The sequence below is a fragment of the Oryctolagus cuniculus genome, chromosome 6 (genome assembly GCF_964237555.1).
Source record: "Oryctolagus cuniculus chromosome 6, mOryCun1.1, whole genome shotgun sequence".
Lineage (NCBI taxonomy): Eukaryota > Metazoa > Chordata > Mammalia > Lagomorpha > Leporidae > Oryctolagus > Oryctolagus cuniculus.
The window spans coordinates 139,568,963-139,593,205 of NC_091437.1; positions in this window are offsets into that span (position 1 = coordinate 139,568,963).

Here is a 24,243-nt window from a genome sequence, read left to right on the forward strand (position 1 = left end):
AATCTCAAATGGATGACTCAATTCCTGTACGTTCTTTGCTATTCTACTCTGTCTTGGCATTGGTACCACATCACCTTATTTAGTGAAGCTTTCTGGTATTGCTTGTCATCTTGAATCTCCAACTTTATTTTTTATTTACATTAAAACGTATTTTTCATTTGTTTATTCATTTATTTATTTGAAAAAGAGAGATAGACTGAGATCTCTCTTCCATGAGTAACACACTGAATCTGCGACAGGCCAAAACTCAGGAATTTCAAACTCAATCTGGTTGTCTCACAAGGGTGGCAGAGACTCAGTTAAGGATCCATCATTTGTAGTCTCCCAGTGCAGGGATTAGCAGGAAGCTAGAATCTGGAGTGGAGTCATATCTTCAACCCAGGCATTTTGATTTGGGCTGTAGGTGTCCCAAATGGCATCTTACTGTTACAACAAATGCCTTGTTCTACCAACTTCATATTTTCAGATTGTATAGACTATTCTCCGGCCTTTCATTACAATCTACAATGTAGATGGAATTTTCACATTTAAGATAACCTGTGGATTTTTTTTTGGCATTACTTTCCATATACAATCAATTTGGGACAATTAACAAATAATTAGAATCTTTATCATAAAATCATATTTAGCTTGAGAATACTATTAACAGATCCTGCAAAAATATTTTGAATTATTATCAGAAATATTTCTAAAGTAGGTGCGTGTACAAATATTGCTAAAATTTCCATTGTAGGTTACAAGAACCTATATATTTTCCTAAGAAATAGTAAATTCTACTTCAAATGCCTTGCTATGGTAGAAGGGCAGCTTTACTGAATTTTTACTTGTTTTCAGCTTTAGTGGTGTGCCTAGACTACTGATAAGTATAAAAGACCTATGCAAGTATAGCTTCCATTACTTGGATTCCTAAAAAGATTACCTGTAGATAAATTGAGTTCTCAGTATTTTCTATAATTTCAAACACGTTCAGAATTGATTAGCAACCATAAGAAGGAAATTTTATAATAATAATTCAAAGAAGAAAGAGACTATTATTGCATATTATACTTTAAAAAATAGAGATTTAGTTATTTATTTGAGAGGCTGAGTGACAAAGAAAGAGAGACAATGAGAAGGATCGTCTATCTGCTAGTTCACTTTCCAAATGCTTGCAGTAGCCAGAACTACACCAGAGTGAAGCCAAAGGCCAAAAACTCCAATCTATGCCTATCACATGGGTGGCAAGAACCCAAGTACTTGGGCCTCACAGGTACATTCACAGAAAGTTGCATGAGAAACATGGGGTAACCATATTTGAATTAAGCAAGGGCTTAAACCTCTGTGCCACAATACCCACCCAACATATTGTACATTTTGATATTTGTTTGACAATCCTGTTATACTTTAAATAATTATAATGATTTTTAATTTTAAAACTGGAAAAATCCTTAATCTACTCTTTGATGTCTACCTTCATTGAACACAGAACTTTTTTATATTCTTGTTTTTATTCTTGAGATAATATTTTCAATTTACATTATAGCTAAAGAACCTTTAACAGGATCTTATTTAATAATTTTACATAAGTTATAAACTACTATAATTTGCAAATAAAAAGCAAACACTATAATTTGAGAGTATAAATAGACCTCAAAGATGTGTTGTAATATGCCTGAAGTTACAATGTAGGCAATGCTAATTGGGATATATTTTCTCCTGACATAACATTTTTTTCTCTTTTTGATCTAATAACTGTAATAGTGGAGTCTTAACACAAATAATACAAGATTTGTTCTGCTTCTTAATTGAACCCCACAATTTAGGAAGCTCATAGAAAATACATGGGTTTAGACACCTACGTTGAAATCTACTTGTAATAAACTTTGGGAAAGTCTGTGATAGACAATGTGTTTATAGCTGTCACTCACTCAGCAAGTAGTTAGTAGGACTAGAGGCTGTATCTTCATGTATAATACATGAACTTCCTGGCTGTCAAACCTATGCATGTCAGAAATGTAGTCATACAAAGTTTTTCTGCTTTCAGAATATAGTGCATAACTCACCTTCACCTTCAGGCATCTTTTAGATGGATTCACAAAGCTGGAAGAGAGATTTGTTCATTCTAATAGTCAGCCATCCCACAGTAATCTGCATCAGGAGATGAAGTTAAGTAGAAAGAGCTCATTCTCCCTCTAGGCATATAATAGAATTGCTTTTCCTTTATTTCAACTACTATTCTAAAGGTTTAGAGATGTTGGCATAAACTATTTGTAAACAGTTAATAGAAAATATAATCAGGGTGTCAAAATTTGTCACAATATGAAGAACAAACAAATGCTTCCAAAATAGACAATAAAGGCTTACCTTCTGCCTAATGATGGCATAGATCTCAGAATTTGCCAAAGCATGTGCTGGCTGGTTTAGCCAAACAGTTAAGTAATGGAATCAAGTCTTGACCCTTGCTTCTGAAACTTATAATTGTATGACCTTGAGAAAATTCCATAAAACCATTGTGCTCTTTGGTTTTACGTTTAAGATCAGATTGATGTTAATATGGACTTCAGAAGGTTGTTTTCAGTATTGAGTTATTGCCTGTGCAGTGCTGGTGTATCACCAGCCATATAATAAATGTTCAGAGGATTTTAGTTATTCTGAGGAACACTCAATGAGCCTTTAACTCAAAACTTTAAGACACTAAAAGCTAAGTTTTAACATTTTCCACTCAAGGCTGATCTGTCATTTCACACTTTAGAGCATGGTCTTCTCAAATGCCAAAGCAATGTAGAATGAAATATATATATATGGAAAATCAAAAGACATTTCCCTGCTCAAAAGCATGATAAATAATTCCATGATTCAGTAATAAGGCAGAATCTCTTGGAAATAAGTGGAACCAGAATCTCGGGTATCTGGACTCTCAGAGACCTGCAGTGGAGGCTAAGAAATGATGAGAACTACAGTGTACGGAAGATAGGGCTCCAGGAACCAGACTCAGCGCTTTAAACAAAAGGCTAGAGAAGTCCTCAAGCATGATAGTGAACAATAATGTGGCCACCAATCTAGAGTTTGATATTAGTAGGAACTATGTATGCTGGATAATCTATAACAAGCAAGAAAGTGAAAAAATAAAGCCCTTAAAGACTAAGTCATCCAACTCTCAGTAGTTTCATGATAGTGCACAATAACTGCAAATAAACGAAGCTTCCTTCTAAACTGAGGACTTTCCAGATGGATGAAAATATAAAATGACTTCTGGTACGAAAAGAAGTTTAACAATATGATGATGATGATGATGATGATGATGATGATGATGATAAACAAAGGTACTTCCTACTCAAAATGTAACTGTGATTTCCCGGAAACAATTACACATGAAGAAATAAAATATGAGGGCAGGCATTTTGGCCCAGTGAGTTCAGCCACCACTTGGGATGCCCACATTCCTTATTTGAGTCGCAGTTCAAATACTGGCTGCTCTGCTTCCAATCCAGCTTCCTGCTGATACATCTTGGGAAGTGGCAGGTGATGGTTCAAGTGTCTGGAGCTACAAACTCCTGACATCAACCTGACCCAGCCTGGCCATTGTGGGCATTTGGAGAGTGAACCAGGGATGGAAAATATCTCTCAAAACATTATTTAGAAAGGAAATGCAGTTAGACTGCAGCTAGCCTCTGAAAAGCAATAGTATTCACTGATCTAATAAGCAAATATTTACAAAGGTAAATTTTCCTGACATTTTCCATTTTCCTGACATTGCCATTTATTCCCTAAACAGAGCTATGAACAAAAGAGAAATCCCTGCCATCATGCAGTAAGTTACATTCTACCTTGAAATTAGAAAGATAACAATATATTTAAAGTTCTAGGCCTGGGCCAGTGTTATGTTGCAGCGGATTAAGCTGCCTCTTGTGACAACAGCATAACCTATCCGAGGGTTATTAGAATCCTGTCTGCTCTACTTGGGATCTATCTTCCTGGGAATGAACCTGGGAAAGCAGTGGATAGTAGGATGGAGTTTGTGATTGCTGTGCGTCCTGACTCAGACCTGGCTATTGCTGCCATTTAGGGAGTAAACCAGTGTATGGAGGTTCTCTGTTGCTCTGTATTTCAGATAGAGAGAGAGAGAGAGAGAGAGAGAGAGAGAGAGTATATTTTTCAAAAGTACTAGGGTTGATAACTGTGAGCCTAATATGTAAAAAATAAACCACCACAAAATGATGGGAAAATATTTTCCAGTACTATAAAAAGAGGAATGTATAAAAATTATTACCAAGTAATATAGAACCACAGTATGGCATTCATTATACAGTTATAAAAACCTGATAAAAATACCAGTAAGATATAAAGGAGAAACATCTATTCATTTCAAATGGAGAAAAATCACTAACATATTTTTAGTTATTTAAAAAGAATTAGTGTAGCCATTTACATAGGTTAAAAGAGGTTGAGAAGGCGACAACAACACTGAGGTAAACTAAAAGTTAAAACAGAGAACGACAATGAGAAAAATGAGATGAAGGGTTAACTAAACTCAGTGACTAGAGAAACCTTGCAAAAATTAAAAATCCTAGCCTGTCTGCCAGGAACTGAAGCTATGAAAGAGAAGCAGCTGCTGCTAGAGACACCTTCCAAGGAAGAAAAAAAAGGAAAAATATTGGTTCCTCCTTCCAATTTTCCATCTCCATTTCCCCACAGCCATACACAGTCAGTAGGACTTAGAGGAATAAGTCCCTTTGCAATCAGAAGTGAGAATGAGGAGAGGAGCAGACTACTTGTCGGTGTAAACATTGCCAGAGAAAAAAAAAAATTTGTTCTTCCCTTTCACATTACAAGCACAGAAATCAAGCCTACAGTATTAAAGACCTAAATGTGGGTTCATAAGCTGTACTTTGGAAATTTATATTCATTAAATAAAAGTTAAAAAAGAGAGAGAAAAAAAGACCTAAATGTGAATAGAACAGCTTCAAAGCTAATAAATAAAGTATCATTGCAATCTTTACCAGAAGAAAATTTCTTAAAACACAAACTATAATATAATGTTGATGTATTTTGTTACATTGCAATTAAAATTTACTTATCATCATGATAAAATTAAATTCAAATACATAGAATAAACACTAATATCTGACATTTTACTCTGCAGCCTGAAGAAAATCCTAAATATTAATACAAAAACATAAATTTGTATTCTGTGTGTATCTTCAAAGGGAATGAAATCCATATATGCCTATATTTATTGTGACATTATCAAAATAGCCATGAGACAAAAACAACCTAAATGCCCATCTATGGAAAAATGAATAAGGAAACTGCATATAGGTACATACATATACATATATGTGCAAGGGAGTTTCAAAAAGGTTGTAGAAAACTGGAATTAAATACAAAATTCTCTATGAACTTTTGGAAACACACACAGACACATATTTACTCATTATTTATTATTCAACTTTAATAAATTCTACCATTTGCAATAATATGGATGAACCCAGAGGACATTGTGCTGAGTAAAATAACTGGACAAAAAAAGAAACATATTGCAAGATCTCACTTATGTGTGAAATCTTCAAATGTAGGACTCAAGAAAGCATAGAATAGAATGTTAGGTACCAGGGATGTGGATAGAGAAAATGAGGAGCTTTTAGTCAAAGGGTACAAAGTGTCATTATGTGGGATGAAAGAGTTTTAGAGATGCAGTGTGCAGAGTGGTGACTATAGTTACATTACATTGTGTACTTGAAATTTGCTAACAGAGTAAATGCTAGATTCTTACCACACACCAAAAAAAAGGCAGAAATTAAAATTTAACCTCAAGTACACATGCACAAAAATATAAAAAGAAATCTAATGGGACAATAACATATAGAAACAGTGGTATTATAATACAGAATGGTTCCTCACTTATTAGAATGGCCTGCCTTCTGAAACCTGGAAACACATGTTGGTGTAAATCCCGAGTAAAGCAAATGCTCATAAACTACTGGTGGGGATGTCAGTCACAATAATTATTATGAAAACAAACTTTAGATATTAGTAAAGTGAAGATATACTGAATTGAGGCTTTGCAAGATTGTACATTTTGACCAAGGTTTTTAGCCAGCAGGAAACCAGGATTTGAATTCAGTTTGTGGTCTTAAATTTGCTTAGTTATACTCTCTATTTAGGATAGTAAATATTTCAAGAATATTTCATCAAAAGTATAGTAGAGTCCCAAATCACCAAATATGGATTATTCAATAAATGTTATTTATTAAGGTAGGTAAGAGATTGTTTATGCATTGGTACTTTTTAATTAAAAATAGAATTTGAGAAGGAAAGAGAGTGAGCAAGCAGGTGGGCACTCCTCCTTTGTAGGCACCAAATGCCTACAATGGCTAAGACTTGGCTGGAGCCAGAGGCAAGAACTAGGAACTCAATCCAGGTCTCCCATAAAGGTCACAGGAGTCCTTTTACTTGAGCCATCACCATTGCCTGCATCGGCAGGAATTTGGTGTCTTGAGACAGGAGTTGAATCTAGGCACTCCAATGTGAGGTGCAGGATCTTAACCACAAGGCTAAATGCCCACTCCCTAAAATATTTTAATTAAGACAACCCTCCATTAATCAGAACATATGGAGTCTCTTAGACATCTTAACACCTCCCTAATCTAATTTCTGGGCATATATTTTACATGCTAAACATTCTCCAACAAGATGTTAGGCTTCTTTATTCTCTTTTTATGAAGCTTAAATTCTTTAAAATCTTTCCATTATGAAAAGTAGAAGTTACATAATTCTGATGGATGGCTTCTTAAAAAAAAAAAAAAAAAACTTGTTTTTCTTAAGAGATTTCCATAAGCCTTCCTTAAATCTTCCATATCCCCAGCTACAGGTCCATCTCTTTCTTCACAAAGACCTTGTTTCTGGTAGAAATACCTCTTTCCTAGCTAGGATATTGCCATACTCATGCAGGCTAAGAGAAGATATGACCCTTCGTATTCCAATGTTTTCCTAGAAACAATTAAGAGTTTATGAATTTTTTTTCAGTGCAATATTTCTGACTTCTATCATACCTTTACTACAGTGGAGTCATCTTAAAATCAAAATCTAATGTAAACTGATCTGATACTCCTGGTTTTTAAATCAGGATCTAAGATAATTTGTCACAAAGCACTTCTATCATTAACTTACATTTAGAGCACTTCTGTAGATTTAACCTGAGTTTTTCAGTCTGAGGAGCTGGAAATAAATGTGAGTAAAAATATCTTTCTTACATAAGGGCAAGAACTGGGTAAAACATATTTTCTAAGTATTTATTTTAGCTCTTTGATCTGTCATTCTGCAATTCAGTCAGCTCTATCCATTTGTTGGTACAATTACATTATGCAGTGACTTCAGAAAGCCCTCTGTACCCTGGCCAGTGACCACACTTACTGGTTCTGGACACAACAATGATTCAGGTTATGTACCTGCATGAAAAAACCTCCTTGTCTAAGACAGTTTATAGTGTAATTGCTATAATTTTTTAAAATATTAAAAATTAACATCTAACAGATTGCTGCCTATCTACTTGAAATATTTAAGGATTGTTTCAGAAAATTTAGCAAGGACAAAATATATTAGTAAATATTCATAGGTGGTTTTGTTGATAAAGTGAGAAAATATACACACTCACTAATTATGATCTACTGATTTCTAAGTAAATCATTCAGTAATGTGCAATTCTGCTTAAAAAATGAGCTGGAAAACAACATATTTCTAAGGTAAATTCCCTGCCATTATCAAAAGTATAAATTTGATTATTTATATTTAAATATTTTAACATATAAGCAATACAAAGTATTTCAATATTTAATATTTCATGCTAAGATAATGTTTCATGTTGAAAACTGCACATTACATATTTACTTAATTTAGAATATTCTAGCAACCGATGGAAGTATAAACATATCCTATCCGCATGTCATGAATCTGAAGGTAAAGTGACTTCCTCTAATATGAGATTACTTCAGTGTCAGCAGGAATGGGTTCCCTGTGGTGAACATTTGGCTCATGACAGACTTGTTTTCTGTGGATTCTTAGCAGGGAGGGAAGCAATAGGAACAGAACCATCACAGCTGACAAACACATTTTATATAATTTTCTATTCAAGAGCAATACAAACTTTGGTTGTCTATTCCCACATAAAATATAATTATATCACATAATTAAGAAATGTACTTTAGTCAACTCATTGATGATTAATAATACTATTTCTGAAATTGGTAAATGAAGAATGAATAAATGAGTTTTTGTCATTTTATCAAAGAAAAATTCTGATTTGAATGCACATCTCCATTACAAAGTGTTAATACATATTCAAAATGAATACACACACACACACACACACATATATATATATAAAACGATATCCATTTTAGTTAAAAATACTGAATGCTCAATTTTATTCATGCTAAGTGTGGTACTTTGGTGAAAGTTGTAATCAGTAATGATGAAGCAGATAAAAGCTCAAGCTTTGGGATCAAACTAAATTTAGTATAAATCTTAGCTCTACCACTTCACTTCTCCAGCCATATATCTGTCATCTGGAAAATCATCAGCATTCTTAGTATTTGCATACTGGAGTTTTGTGAGATTTTAATGGGAGGCTATAGATTCAGCACTTAGTTCAGCGAATGGTACCCAATAAATAAAAGCTATTAGTAGTGTTATTACATTTCCTTTTAAATAATAGAAGATTTATTTGTAGTGAATCATCAGCCTTTAGTTTAATTGATATTCAGAAAACTTTTTTTCAGGAAGAAATTGTGTTTCCTTTTAATTGAGTATCTGATTCACACTATTTCCTCTCAAACTATATTTTATGTTATTTTTTAAAGATTTCCTTATTTATTTGAAAGTAGGAATTGCAGAGAAAGACAGAGAGAGATCTTCCATCCACTGGTTTACTCCCAAATGGCTTCAATGGCCACGACTGGGCCAGGCTGAAGCTGGAAACCAGGGGCTTCTTCCAGATCTCCCCCTAGGTGGCAGGGGCCCAAGTACTTGAATCAACTTCTGCTGCTTTTTCCAACGAATTAGCGGGGAGCTGGATTGGAAGTGGAGCAGTTGTGTCTTGAACCAGTGCCCATATTGGATGTTGACGTAGCAAGTGATGGCCTTTCCAGGTCCACTACAACATTGGTCCTGACAAACTATATTTTAAATACATGAATGCATCCATGATTGCACACAGAATTTATTCATACATGTGATAAATATATGTAATATGCATGTATATCTATTTTAATAAAGGTGGTGATGATGCCATGGGTTAATGTGCTTAATAAAAAAAAAAAAAAAAAAAAAGCAAGGGGCTGGAGCTCTGGCATAGCAGGTTAGCTGCTACCTGCAGTGCCATCATCCCATATGGGCACTGGTTCGAGACACAGATGCTCCACTTCTTTTTTTTTTTTTTTTTTTTTTTTTTTTTTTTTTCCACAGGCAGTGTGGATAGTGAGAGAGAGAGAGAGACAGGGAGAAAGGTCTTCCTTTGCCGTTGGTTCACCCTCCAATGTGCTGATCCGAAAGCAGGAGCCAGGTGCTTCTCCTGGTTTCCCATAGGGTGCAGGCCCAAGCACTTGGGCCATCCTCCACTGCACTCCCTGGCCACAGCAGAGAGCTGGCCTGGAAGAGGGGCAACCGGGACAGAATCCGGTGCCCCGACCGGGACTAGAACCCTGTATGCCGTAGCCACTAGGTGGAGGATTAGCCTATTGAGCCACGGCGCTGGCCCTACTCCACTTCTGATCCATCTCTCTTCTGTGGTCTGGGAAAGCAGTAGAAGATGGTCTAAGTGCCTGGGCCCCTGCACCCGAGAGGGAGACCTGGAGGAAGCTGCTGGCTCCTGGCTCCTGGCTCCTGGCTCCTGGCTTCTGGCTCCTGGCTCCTGGCTTCAGATCAGTGCAGCACCGGCTGTGCGGCCAACTGGGGAGTGAACCAGTGGATGGAAGACTCTCTCTCTCTCTCTCTCTGCCTCTCCTTCACTGTGTAACTCTGACTTTAAAATAAATAAATATTTTTGAAAAAAGTAAGATAAAAATTTAATTGTAGATCTCTAGATTCATGAGCAAATGTTTAATCATTATGTCACTTGATGTTTAAAAACATGTTGATACATGCCACCTTGATGGGATTGAATTGGAATACCCTGGTATGTTTCTAACTCTACCATTTGGGGCAAGTCAGCTTGAGTATGTCCCAAATTATACATCTCTTCCCCCTCTTATTCCTACTCTTATGTTTAACAGGGATCACATTTCAGTTAATTTTCAACACTTAAGAATAACTGTGTATTAATTACAGAATTAAACCAGTCATATTAAGTAGAACAGACAAAAAAACTACTAAGAGGGATAAAGTATTAAGTTGTTCATTAACAGTCAGGGCTATGCTGATCAAGTCACTGTTTCCCATAGTGTCCATTTCACTTCAACAGGTTTCCTTTTTGGTGTTCAGTCAGTTGTCACCGATCAGGGAGAACATATGGTATTTGTCCCTTTGGGACTGGCTTATTTCACTCAGTATGATGTGTTCCAGATTCCTCCAATTTGTTGCAAATGACTGGATTTCATTGTTTCTTACTGCGGTATAGTATTCTAAAGAGTATATATCCCATAATTTCTTTATCCAGTGTACCATTGATGGGCATTTAGGTTGGTTCCAGGTCTTAGCTATTGTGAATTGAGCTGCAATAAACATTAGGGTGCAGACCGCTTTTTTGTTTGCCAATTTAAATTCCTTTGGGTAAATTCCAAGGAGTGGGATGGCTGGGTGGAACGGTAGGGTTATCTTCAGGTTTCTGAGGAATCTCCAGACTGACTTCCATAGTGGCTTGACCAGTTTGCATTCCCACCAACAGTGGGTTAGTGTTTCTTTTTCCCCACATCCTCGCCAGCATCTGTTGTTGGTAGATTTCTGCATGTGAGCCATTCTAATGCCATCTCACTATTCCAAGTGATCAATTTCAGTTCACAATTGATCATAATGCAAGGACTAAGAGTCAAAGGGAGCACATAAACAAGTCTAGTACCTGCTAACACTAACCGATAGAATAAATAAAGGGGAGAGTGATCCAACTTGGGAAGTGAGATACTCAGCAGACTCATAGAATGGCAGATGTCCTAAATAGCACTCTGGCCTCAGAATCAGCCCTAAAGGCATTCCGATCTGGCTGAAAAGCCCATGAGAGTATTTCAGGCATGGAAAGCCAAGACACTCTGGCAAAAGATCTCTGCGAGTGAGATCCCAGTGGAAAGAACAGGTCTTCAAAGAAGGAGGTACCTTTCTCTGAAGGGAGGAGAGAACCTCCACTTTGACTATGACCTTGTCTAAACAAGATAAGAGTCGGAGAACTCAGAGGGCTTCCATAGCCTTGGAAACTCATGACTGGAGCATAGGGAGATTACTGATGCCATAGACAGGAGTGTCAATTGGTAAAGTCAACAACAGGAGTCACTGTGCACTTACTCCTCATGTAGGATCTCTGTCCTTAATGTGCTGTGCATTGAGATTGAATGCTATAATGAATACTCAAACAATATATTTCACTTTGTGTTTCTATGGGGGTGCAAACTGTTGAAATCTTTACTTAATGCATACTAAACTAATCTTCTGTAAAAAAAAAAGAAATTAGCAATTCCCAATTTGACTCTCACTGGGATTAAACATGACAATAGGTCTGATCTGATTTCATCATCATTTAAAAAAAAAATCTATTATTTTTCACTTTATGTTTCTGTGTGGGAGCAAACTGTTGAAATCCTTACTTAATGTATACTAAGCTGATCTTCTGTATATTAAGATAATCGAAAATGAATCTTGATGTGAATGGAAGGGGAGAGGGACTGGGAAAGGGGAGGGGTGTGGGTGGGAGGGACGGTAGGGGCGGGGAAGCCATTGTAATCCATAAGTCATACTTTGGAAATTTATATTCATTAAATAAAAGTTAAAAAAAAAAACATGTTGAAAGCATTAATAAGTAAGCAAGTTGCACTAAATAGTTATCTACAATGATTTTTCATTCTGGCCTATCAATGATTTTTTAAAATTCTTGTTTCTAGCTACTTTTCCATAAAAATTCATTCATTTATTTTTATTTAAAAGGCAGAGTTAGAGGCAGAGGGAGTGAGGGTGGGAGGGAAGGAAAGGGAGAGAGAGAGGGAGAAAGAGAAAAAATCCTCCATCTGTTGGTTCACTCCCCAAATGGCAGGATCGGCCAGAGCTGTGTCCATCTAAAGCCAGGAGCCAGGAGCCAGGAGCTTCCTCTGGGTCTCCCACACGGGTACAGGGGCCCAAGGACCTGGACCATCTTCTGTTTTCCCAGGCGATAGCAGAAAGCTGGATCAGAAGTGGAGCAGTCAGGACTTGAACAAGCACCCACATGGGATGCTGGCACTGCAGACTGGGGCTTTTCCCCACTGCACCACAGTGCTCGCCCCTCTAGCTGCTTTTAAAAGTATATCCAGTCTTGAAATTTATTTATTTATTTATTATAAAGATTTTTTATTTATTTTTTGACAGAGTCACAGAGAGAGAGAGAGAGAGAGAGACAGAGAGAAAGGTTTTGCTTCCATTGGTTCACTTCCCAAATGGCCGCAACGGCCCAAGCTGCGCCGATCTGAAGCCAGGAGCCAGGAGCCAGGTGCTTCTTCCTGGTCTCCCATGCCAGTGCAGGGGCCCAAACACTTGGGCCATCTTCTACTACTTTCCCAGGCCATATCAGAGAGCTGGACTGGAAGAGGAGCAACCAGGACTAGAATCAGCGCCCATATGCAATGCCAGTGCCATAGGCAGAGGATTAACCTAGTGTGCCACAGTGCTGGCCCTCCAATCTTGAAATTTAAATATCCTTTCTTTCCTAGATTGGTTTCATAGAATTGGAATATTTTCCCAGAGAAATGACATTGAATATATTTTAATTTCTAAAACTAACTTTCGTAAATCAAGGCATTCATTATACCACTAAATAATTGTAGTCATAGCATAGATCTCAGTTCTGGTTCTTGGACAGAAAGAAGATAAAAGGAAGACTTTAGCACCTTCCCTAATTCCCTTTTGTTGAATAGAATCAGCTCCAGAAAATCACTTCTGTTTCTCCTCTGCCTCATCCCTCTTCTTCTTTTTGCTGTTATACTATTATTCTTTTAACATGACTTTAGTCACCATTTCTATTCCCTACTTAAATCTCTTCCACTTAGAGTGATATCTTTTAGCAAGTTGCCAGTGAGCCAACATCCTCAGTGCCTTTACCACTGTGCCCAATCTATTGTAATTCCTAAACTTCTCCGGTTTCAAAAATTATGTTTCTTACTTCCCTCTCATACCAAACATCCCATTTCCACCAGGAATATCTGGAGTTAGGAAATCATCTTCTTGAAATCAAGGTGAGATGGCAGTAGATAGATTTAGAACTTCAAAAACTCCTGGGAGTGATTTTCTTTTTTAAATTAAGATTTAGGTATCTAAGTATGTATGTATTTGAAAGGCAGAGTGGCACAGAGAGGAGAGAATGAAAGAGAAAGAGATCCCCCATCCACTGGTTCATTTCCCAAATTGCCACAATAGCTGGGGCAAGCCAGGCGCACAGAACCTCATTCGGGTCTCCCACACGGGTGAAAAGGGCTCAAGTACTTTGGCCATCTTCTGCTTTCCCAGGTGCGTTAGCAGGCAGCTGGACTGGAAGCAGAGCAGTCAGGGCTCAAAATGACACTGCAGTATAGTATGTCAGCTTGCAAGCAGAAGAGGCTTGGTCCCAGTAATTTCCTTGTAAAAAATTTTGCTTACTCATACCATTGATATTTTAAACATTAATATTCCAGGGACTATGATATAAATAACGTGACCATGGCCAAGGGGTTTTGGGAGGATACTTCTCTTAGATTGTATCTTTATGTACTTGAAAGGCACATTTAGGGGGTGTGGGAGAAGAGAGAGAGAGAGAGAAATCTTCCATCCACTGGTTCACTCTCCAAATGGCTGCAAGAACTAAGACTGGACCAAACCAAATCCAAGAGCCAGGAGCTAATTCTGGGTCTTACATGTGGGTGCAGTGGCCCAAGGACTCATGACATCTTCTGCTCTGTCCCAGTTGCATTCGCAGGGAACTGGATCAGAAGGAGAGTAGCCAGGACTTAAGCCAGTGCCGTGTGGCATGCCAGCTTCACAGATGGTGGCTTTACCCACTATACCACAGTGCTGAGGCCCCACTGAGGAACAGTTTATCATCAAGAGCATCAGAAGACAGTCCAGGATCTTTGAAATCCTTTTCCAGTGGGGACCTCCCTACGTGTTTTGAAGGATTTGTCTACTGTGATTAACAATAGAAGAAAACAGGCCAGTGCCGCGGCTCACTAGGCTAATCCTCCGCCTTGCAGCTCCGGCACACCCGGTTCTAGTCCCGGTCAGGGTGCGGGATTCTGTCCGGGTTGCCCCTCTTCCAGGCCAGCTCTCTGCTGTGGCCAGGGAGTGCAGTGGAGGATGGCCCAAGTGCTTGGGCCCTGCACCCCATGGGAGACCAGGAGAAGTACCTGGCTCCTGCCTTCGGATCAGCGTGGTGCGCCGGCCACAGGGCGCCAGCCGCAGCGGCCATTGGGGGTGAACCAGCGGCAAAGGAAAACCTTTCTCTCTGTCTCTCTCTCTCACTGTCCACTCTGCCTGTCAAAAAAAAAAAAAAAAAAAAAAAAAAAAAAGAAGAAGAAGAAAACAAAGATCATACAAGTTTGTTATTCAGGGGTGTAGAGATTCTTTAGGGAGCAACAGACAGTCAGGGCACTTTGAGAAAATGAGTGCAAGACCCAAGAGCAGAAGATTGTGAAGAACATCAGGCAGATGGCTTCAATTTTTATCCTGACTGGTGGTTTGAGCAAATAATATTTTCATATAAAATAGAAGCCTTTTCAGAGAATTAAGATTCTTTCACAGGCAGTTATTAAATGGTTATTCCATTCATTCATTCATTCATTCAATATCTGTCAGTAATTGTTTCCCAACTGTATATTCACAGAGGGTATAGAGGAGATTAAAACGGATATACCCTGGCTTCCACAGACCACAGAGTCTAACTGGGAAGACACATATCTAAGCTGGTCATAAAAAATTGGCACTTTTCTAAATAGTTTTATATTTACAAGAAAAATGTAAATATAACACAAAGATTTTCTCTATATGCCATACCTTGTTTCATGTATTGTTGATATCTTGCATTAGTACCAAGCATCTATCACGATCACCAAACCAATATCATTTGTTATCATTAACTAATGTCCATAATTGATTCATATTTCCTTAGCTTTTACCTAATGTCCTCTTTCTAATTCAGGGTTACATCTGCAACTTAACTTTATTTAACAGATAGGTAGACAGTGAAAGAGAGAGACAGAGAGAAAGGTCTTCCTTCCATTGGTTCACTCCCCAAATGGACGCTACAACCAGAGCTACACCAAGCCAAAGCCAGGAGTCAGTGCCTCTTCCTGGTCTCTCACGTGGGTGCAGGTGCCCAAGTACTTGGACCATCCTGCACTGCCTTCCTGGGCCACAGCAACCGGGACTAGAACCCAGCGTCTATATGGGATGCCGGAACTGCAGGTGGAGGATTAACCAAGTGAGCCATGTCATTGGCCCCTTAACTTGTTTTTAGTGACCTACCTAGCTAGTTTTAAGGAGTAAATGGTCAGGCATTTTGTAGGATTTCAACTATTGTAATTGGTCTTATGTGTTTTGTTTGTTTTGTTTTTATTAAAAATTTATTTAATTATTTGAAAGTCAGAGTTACAGAGAAGGAGAGGCAGAGGAAGAGAGAGAGATTTTCCATCTGTTGGTTCACTTCTCAAATATCAGCAACAGTTGGGTCTGAGCCAAGCCTAAGCCAGGGACTGGAAGCTTTTTCTGGGTCTCTCCTGGGGCTGCAGGGGTCCAAACACTTGGGCCATCTTCCACTGCTTCCCCGGGCACATTAGCAAGGACCAGAATCAAAAGTGGAACAGCCAGGATTCGAAGCAGAGCCCATATGGGATGCTGGAGCTACAGATGGGGGCTTTACCTGCTAAACCACAGCGCCGGCCCTGGCTTTATGTTTTTATTTCATAATTGTCCCAGGGTGATAGACTTTTGGAAACAAGAGTACAAAGGTAAAGTGGCATTTTTAGCATGCCATAGTGTTACGGAGTTCGTGTACATAGACAAGACACCAAGGCCTTGTAACAGGAAGTAGGTTTTATTGTTATTTTTGCAGGCATAATGCCTAGCTGAAATTATTTTATCCAAAAGCCTGGACCTGCAACAAGGAGGGATATTTCCTTATATATGGTTTTAGCCTCTTTGTCTCCCTTATATGGCTACATGCATACATTTGATTGGCTATTCTAATTTACATAGTGGCCGCAGGAATTGATACAATATTGGGCGTGCAGTATTACTGATGATTATTTTTTTCATACACATACTGAGCTGTAAGCTCTCTAGCAAGGGTTAACATCATTGCTTGTTGCTAAGCAAAACCTCAAGGAGATAGTAACCTCTCAGGCAAGCAGATAACAACCACCTTTCATTCCCAGGACAGATTCCTTCCTTTTTCTTCTTCTGACCTTGGGAAGGCTTCTACCACAACTTTAATCATGTTAGTTACAAACAAGTTAAGTAAAAGACAGAGGCCACTACCACAATAGGTCTTCTACTGTTCATATTAACCTCCTTGGTCACTTGGCTGTGGTAGTGTTTCTCAGCTGCCCCACCACAAAGCTACTCTTTTCCCTCTTTCCTTACAGTTCTCTTTAGAGGAGGAATACAAACACATTTTTGAATGTAGAATAGGAGGAGTGCTAAGATAGGGAAGAGTAGTAAAACGGGCAAGGTACTGGAAGCTGTGAAAGTGTATGGAAGGATTAAATAACAGGGCACTGACAACAGCAAACTCCCCTCTAAAAATTGTATGTGAAGGGAAAATTAGTCAAAAATCAAGAACAACCACTTGGCCTAGAGATTAAGATATCCTTATTGCATATCAAAGACTTGGGGGGTTGATTCGTGGCCCTCACTCCCAATTCCAGCTTCCTGCTAATGCAGACTGTGGGAAGCAGCAGATGATGGCTCAAGTAGTTGAGTTCTTACCAATATGGAAAATCTGGACTTTGTTTCCAGCTTCCAGCCTCAGCCCAGGATGGTCCAAGTTGTCGGCATTTGAAGAATGGACCAGTTGATGGAAACATTTCTCTCCTCTCTCTCCCTCTCTCCCTCTCTCTCTCTCTCACTCCCCCTCTTCCTCTCCCTGTCCCTGTCCCTCTCTCCCCCTCCCTCCCTGTCTTTCTATCTCTCAAAGTTTAAAGAGGGAGTTAAATGAAGGGAGTAGAGTAAGTATGGAGCTATGTTTGATTTTTTTTAATATTCCTGTTCCTCTTATTTATCTAATGATTCCTGTAATGTATAAAGTTTAATTGTCTAAGGTAAACTTTAGCCCAAACAATATCTGAATTTTTTGTCTTTCCAAATAATTTACTTGCTGTTTTTTCTATATAGATTATTATATCAAATGTTTTTGAAAAAGTGTGAAATATATGTACATTTGCCTCACGCATTATATCTCCCTTCCTAGTAAAATGTATTTTCTAACTGTTAGCTTTACATCCTTTGGGAATTCAATTGAGTGAATACCAGCTATGGGCCAGTGTTTCTACTCAGTACTACCTATTCACAGTTTTTCAGAGGCAGGTGTTAATCCTCATGATTCAAGAGAAAGACTGATAACTACGGGAAGGGAAACTGATTGATGTTTTACAAATAGAGGCTTGGGGTGAAGGTAAGGGTGGATAAATCCATTATTGTAATTAATCTCACTTGACTCCTGTTTCCTAGGCTGTTCAGTCTGCTAAAACAAAACATCATAGGCTGGATCGATTTTAAACAATGGACATTTATTTCTCATGCTTTTGAAATACAAGTTCAAGATGCTAGCCCATTTTGTGATGGCTTAGGGCTGACTTCCTAAAACAGCCTTCTTGAGTGTCCTGACATTGTGGAAGGGGCAGACGATCTCTTGGGTCTCTTTTGTAAGGACACTAATGTCAATCCTGGTGACTCCACCTCTTTGAGTTAATCACCTCCCAAAGGCTCTCTTGCTGACACATCTCTTTTCTGTTTAGTTTTCAACATGTGAGTTTCAGGGAATGTAAACACTTAGATCACAGCACTTTTCTAAATTAAATGAAGATGAATACTCTGGATCCAATAACAAGGGGGATTAGTAATTGTTAAAATGTACAAGTTCTGATCATTCAGCAAGTCTATAATGAGAGTCTATTTTGAGGTAGGCATAGTCTTATTTGTTGGAGTTAAAGTGGTGGACATAATTAGACAGTCTCATCTAAAGTTCTGAGCACAAGCACACCTCACTGACTCCAGCATTCCACAACGTAACTACTTGTGCAGACTTAAGTCATTAAGGGTTCGCAGGAACAAATCTCACATACCTTAGAAAGTTTCATTCTTGGAGTGCATAAGGACGGATTTGTTCAAGACAGAATAGTAATGGGCTATAGCTGGATTTCTTAGAGCATTCACTGTGAAGCAGGCTCACTATTAAATGGTTTCAGACAAAATTCTCATGAACACCATGAACCTCATAAAGTGAGTCTATTACTTACATATAGGCAAGAAGGACAACAGAACCCTAGATGCATAGTTGTGTTGGCCCCCTAAGCCTCAGGAAGTCTACCTTGAGTAAATGGAGTCTTATCTGTCCACACCTGACTTACAGCATAGGTGAGGGAATCTGCAAAGTCCTGAGGGAAGAGGGTTTGACTGGGAAAAAGCACTGGATGTCATGCAATTGGATGTCCACTGGAGGACATTCTGTTTCTAAGGTGAACTAGAGTGGAGCCTGACTTGTTCTCGACAACACCTCCCTATGTCTGGATGTTGCCTTCCCAGCAGAGTCTATAATCATTTATTTTTAAGAAGTGTAAGCAGAAAAGGAGGAAATTTGATTGGTCCAAGGACACCTGGACAGCTGTCCTTGAGGAATCTGTTTTAGAATTAATTGGGCTGCCATACGATAGGAAGATAAAAAGAGGGACAGAAACCATAGCAGATCTAAGCAATAAGAATTTCTGGGGGTGAGGGGAAGGTGGAGAAAATTGGTGAGAGATTTGCCTTTTGAACAATTTCATCAGGTGATCACATAAACAATAAATCTTCTGTCTCCTAGATTTATTACCAGAATATAGTAATGGTAAAGAAAATAAAAATGAACCTGAAAATACAAGGGAAGGAGTGGAAAAGAAAAAGAAAGGTGAAATAACTTATTTACTGATTACTGATAGGTACACTCAGAGTCCCAGATATTTGAGGAATAGCCAGGGCATTACTTTGTAATGCAATAGTAAATGTATGTATACTCAGACAGTATGTAAATAGTAGTAAATGTATGTATACTCAGGGAAGAAGTAAATGTATGTATACTCAGGGCATTATTTTGTAATGCAATAGTAAATATATGTATACTCAGACAGTATAAGTGCATACTGAGTCTTGTTTTTTTTTTAATCATCAGAATTAAAATATGTAACAAAAGTTTAGTGTATAAAGGGCAGGTATACTCTGGAAAAGGAAAGAAAAAATCTGAAGGTACATGATGACTTTATTCTCTGGTAGTATTAGTGTAATCTACTCAGTTGGAAATTGATATATAGTTTACTATAAAATTTTTTTAAAAAATAGTTCTTCCCAGACTGGTATAAATGACAGCCAGGACTGGGTGAGGCCAAAGCCAGGAGCCAGGAGCTTCTTCTGGGTTTCCCATGTGGGTACAGGGGCCCAAGGGATTGATACATCCTCCTTTGTTTTCCCAGGCACATTTGCAGGGAGCTGGATTGGAAGTGGATCAACTGGGTCTTTAACTGGTACCCATATGCCATGGGGTCACTGCAGGTGGCAGCTTTACCTGTGCCACACCATAACACTGGCCCCATATATTGAGTTTTATATACTGGACTTTGTGTCCAGCCATGGCCTGAAGGCAAGCTGTATTCTAGAAAATTCAGAAGTAGTTTACAAAGACCAAATATGAACCCAAATCTCTAAGTAAGGCAGTGATCTTTTCTTCTATTATATGATACTTTGCAAAAGACAACTTATTCTGTATGGAGTTGACTAAAGAGTCAGATCGTAACTTTTGAGGGATTCATACTATGCAGGTACTTAAAAAAGTTCAAGGAAAATGATGTAAAAGATAAATTTATTTAGAGGTGGTGGATGTTTGACCTAGCAGTTGTAATGCTAGAATGGCGTGCCTCCATGCAATATCAAAGTTCCTGGGTTCAAGCATCAGGTCTGTTCCTGATTCTAGTTCCGTTATAATATATACTCTTGGAGGGAGCAGGTACTATCTCAAGTAACTGTGTCCCTGCCATCAACATCGGATATTTCATTAAGTTCCAGGCTCTCAGATTCCACCAAACTCAGCCTTGGCTGTTGCAGGCATTTTGAGAGTAAACCAGAGATAGGACCTCTGTCTACCTGTGTGTCTCCCTCAGTTCTTCTGTCTCCCAAATAAACATCTTTAAAAATGCTTATTTTGGTACAAATTTGGAAAACTTTTTTTTCTTAATATATGTTACCACTAACATTTTGAATCCCTTTTATATTACACAGATCTTGAAAATACCACCTTGTGAATTTCATCATTTTAGACAGGGCCAAGTGTGGGAGAAAGTGAATAGAGTAGTTCCCTCAACTGCAAAGTGTAAGAGTCACCAATAAAACTCAGTAATTTAGACAAATAACATATTAATGTAATATATTCAAAGTGCAGAAATCCATGAAAGACAAGATTCCTAAATTTTAGATAAAGGCACGACCCGTATTCTGATTTTTACTTTGCACCCAAATTCTAATATGGCCAAGCATGGTACTGCTTCTACTAGTACTTATGAATTAAATCTTTTTAGTTATTGTTGGTCTGCATGGGTGAAAAGGAAGTCTCTTGCCTACTAGGTAATTAAAAATATGTTGAGAAACAGACAATTCAACACAAGTGAAGATGTCTTTGATGTATGTTAAACACTTAAGAATGTTTATTATATACTGACTTGTATCCTCCAAAATTCATTAATTGAAGCCTTCAATAAATTAGAAAGTGACTGCATTTGTAAATAAGGCTGTTAAAGAGTTAATTTAAGGAAAAGAATACCCTTAGATCTTTACATAGTCCAATATTACTGGTATCTTCTTAAGCAAATCAGACCATATGGAGAAATATATCAAGGTTGTAAAAGCACAGAGAAGATTCAGGGCATGTGAAGACATAGCAAAAAGGCAGGCATCCATATACCAAGGAGAGAAATCTCAGGGAAAACCGAACCTGCCAACACCTTGATCTAGGAGTCCCTGCCTCAAAAGTATGAGAAAATGGTTTGCTTTTATCACCAGTCTGTGGTAGTTTGTTAAGGCAACCCTACTGCAGAGGCTGTGTAACACAGTGGTTGTGTTGTGTGCCTTCAAGAAGTGATGGTGCCAGCAACTGCTTTGAAAGACAAAGCTGGCCAAGAGAAAGATCTCAGGAAGGGAGCTTGCCACCTGAATAAATATTCAATTTTATGAAAGAATGAAATTAATAGGTGAATACAATTATTGAATGTGTTCTAGATAAAGTAAATAATAACTAAATAGATGCATGTAGTGGGATTTTATGTCATTATACTCTATTAAAGTACACTGTATATCATCATGAAACATCCAAATGAAACATCATGACCTGCCTCTGATAAAAACAGCAGAAGGGGAGTTTGGCCGACTGATTGCAAGGTTAAAATCCCATGTGTGAGGCCCGTGTTTGTCTCCTGGCTCCAATATCTGACTCCTGACCCCAGCTTCTTCTAATACGGACCTAGGAGGCAGGAGTGATGGCACAAATAACTAGATTTAATCACTTATGTGGGAGGCCTGGATTTTATTCCTGGATTCGTTTTTGTCTTGGCCCAGCCCCAGCCATTTGGGGAATATGGGAAATGAACCAGTGTACTGCAACTCTGACACTCATTCTCTCTCTCTCTCTCCCTCTGCCTCTCTCTCTCCCCTCCCTTCCCCCTCTCTCCCTCCCTCCCTCAAACAAAATAACTAGCCATTATCAGCTAGGTTTAAAAAAATAGCCAAGTACTTTGAGTTAAAAAAATTTATTTTGTGATAATTATTGATTCACATGCGAGAGTTAGAAATAGCCCAATGAGACCTTATACATGCTTCACTGTTAGATTCAGAGGTAGCATCCTGATAACTGTAATGCATTAAAAGGAGAGAATTGTCATTAACAAAATCCTTCAACATTGTCCTAGTTGTACATGCACTCCTTTGTGTATGTGTGTGTGCATGTGTGCATGCACGTGGGTGTGTATATTTAGTTATATCAATCTGTACCTTGTGTAGATTCTGGTGACCACAACCAGAGTCAGAATACAGAGCAGTTTCATCATCACAAAGATCCCTCCTGTTGCTGCTAACGACACAGCCTTCTCAACTCTCCTGTACTCCTCACTCATCCATCCTTAATCCATGCAAACCACTGCTAACTTCACCATTTCTGTAATTTTGTCAATTGAGCATGCCATAAAAGGAATCACCCAGTGTGTAAATTTTGGGGCACTGATTGTTTTTTGAAAAACTTCCTTCCATTGAAGAAATAGAAAAATGACAAAATTTAAATGTATGTGTGTATATTTATTTCTGGGGTCTGTTTTTGAAAACATTGACCAGTGAATCTCTCTTGTTACCTCCTAATTCTTTAGTTGTTTTTAATGGTATTTAAAGTATACAAATTCCATGCATTTACTATATACAGATTCAGGAAAATACTGATACTTTCCGGCCGACTACTACCCACTATCCCACCCACACTCCCACCCTTCTACCTCATCTATCTCCAATTCCCATGCTTATTTTTTTACAAGGATATACTTTCAGTTTACTTTATACTCATAAGATTAACCCTATACTAAGTAAAGAGTAAAACAAATAGTATGAAGAAAAAAACACGATTCCTCAGCAGTTGAGACAAGGGCTCTTAACAATCATCAAATCTCAAAATGTCAGTTTTACTCCTATACATCACATTTTAAGTATTATATTAGGTACATTTTAAGCAAAAACATGTGATATTTGCATTTCTGGGACTGGCTTATTTGACTAAGTATAATGATTTCTAGTTGTATCCATTTTGTTGCAAAAGACAGGATTTCATTTTTTACTGCTGAGTAGTATTCCATAGTGTGTATATACTGTAATTACTTCATCCAGTCATCAGTTGATGGACATCTTTGTTGATCTCATATCTTAGCTGTGGGGGTACAGAGCACACTTTCACATGTTGATTTCATTTTGTTTGGGTAAATTCCTAGCAGTGGGATTGCTGGGTCATATGGTAGGTCTATGTTCACTTTTTTGAGGTATTTACATACTGTCCCAGTTTACATTTCCATGAACTGTGGATTAGATGTGGAATTTCCCCACATCCTCACAAGCATTTGTCGTTTACTGGTTTCTGTATGAGAGTCATTCTAACTGGGGTGAGGTGCAACCTTATTGTGGTTTTGATTTGCATTTCCCTGATGGCTAGTGATTCTTTGCATTTTTTATTTGTCCATTGCTCATTTGAATTTCATCTTTTCAAAAACGTCTGTTCAAGTCCTTTGCCCATTTCATAACTGGATTGCTTGTTGTTGTTGAATTTCTTGAGCTCTATTTAGATTCTAAATATTAATCCTTTACCATTTTCTTAGTTTCAAATATGTTCCCCCATTCTATCAGTTACTTCTTCACTTTAGCAAGTGATTCTTTTGCTGTGCAGAAGCTTCTCAGCTTGATGTAATGCCATTTTTCAATTTCGGCATTGATTGCCTGTGTTTCTGGAGTCTTTTCCAAGAAGTCTTTGCCTATGCTAATATGTTGCTGAGAGTCATGAATGTTGCAGAGAGTAAGCAAGTGTCTTGGCATGTCATGAATCCCTTTTTCCAGAAATACCACACATTCATTGTCTTGAAGACTATTGTTATCAGTATAATTTCCTGAAAATTTACCCAATTTGTGTTTTTAAGATCTCTTTCTTTATTTTAAAGAGAGGAAGGGAGAGAGTGAGAGAGAAAGGGAGAGAGAGAGAGATCTTTTCTCTGCTGTTTCAGTCTCCAAATGGCTACAGCAACAGCCAGGACTTGAACTAGCACTAAGATATGGGATGCAGAATTAACAGTGGCAGCTTGGCAGGCG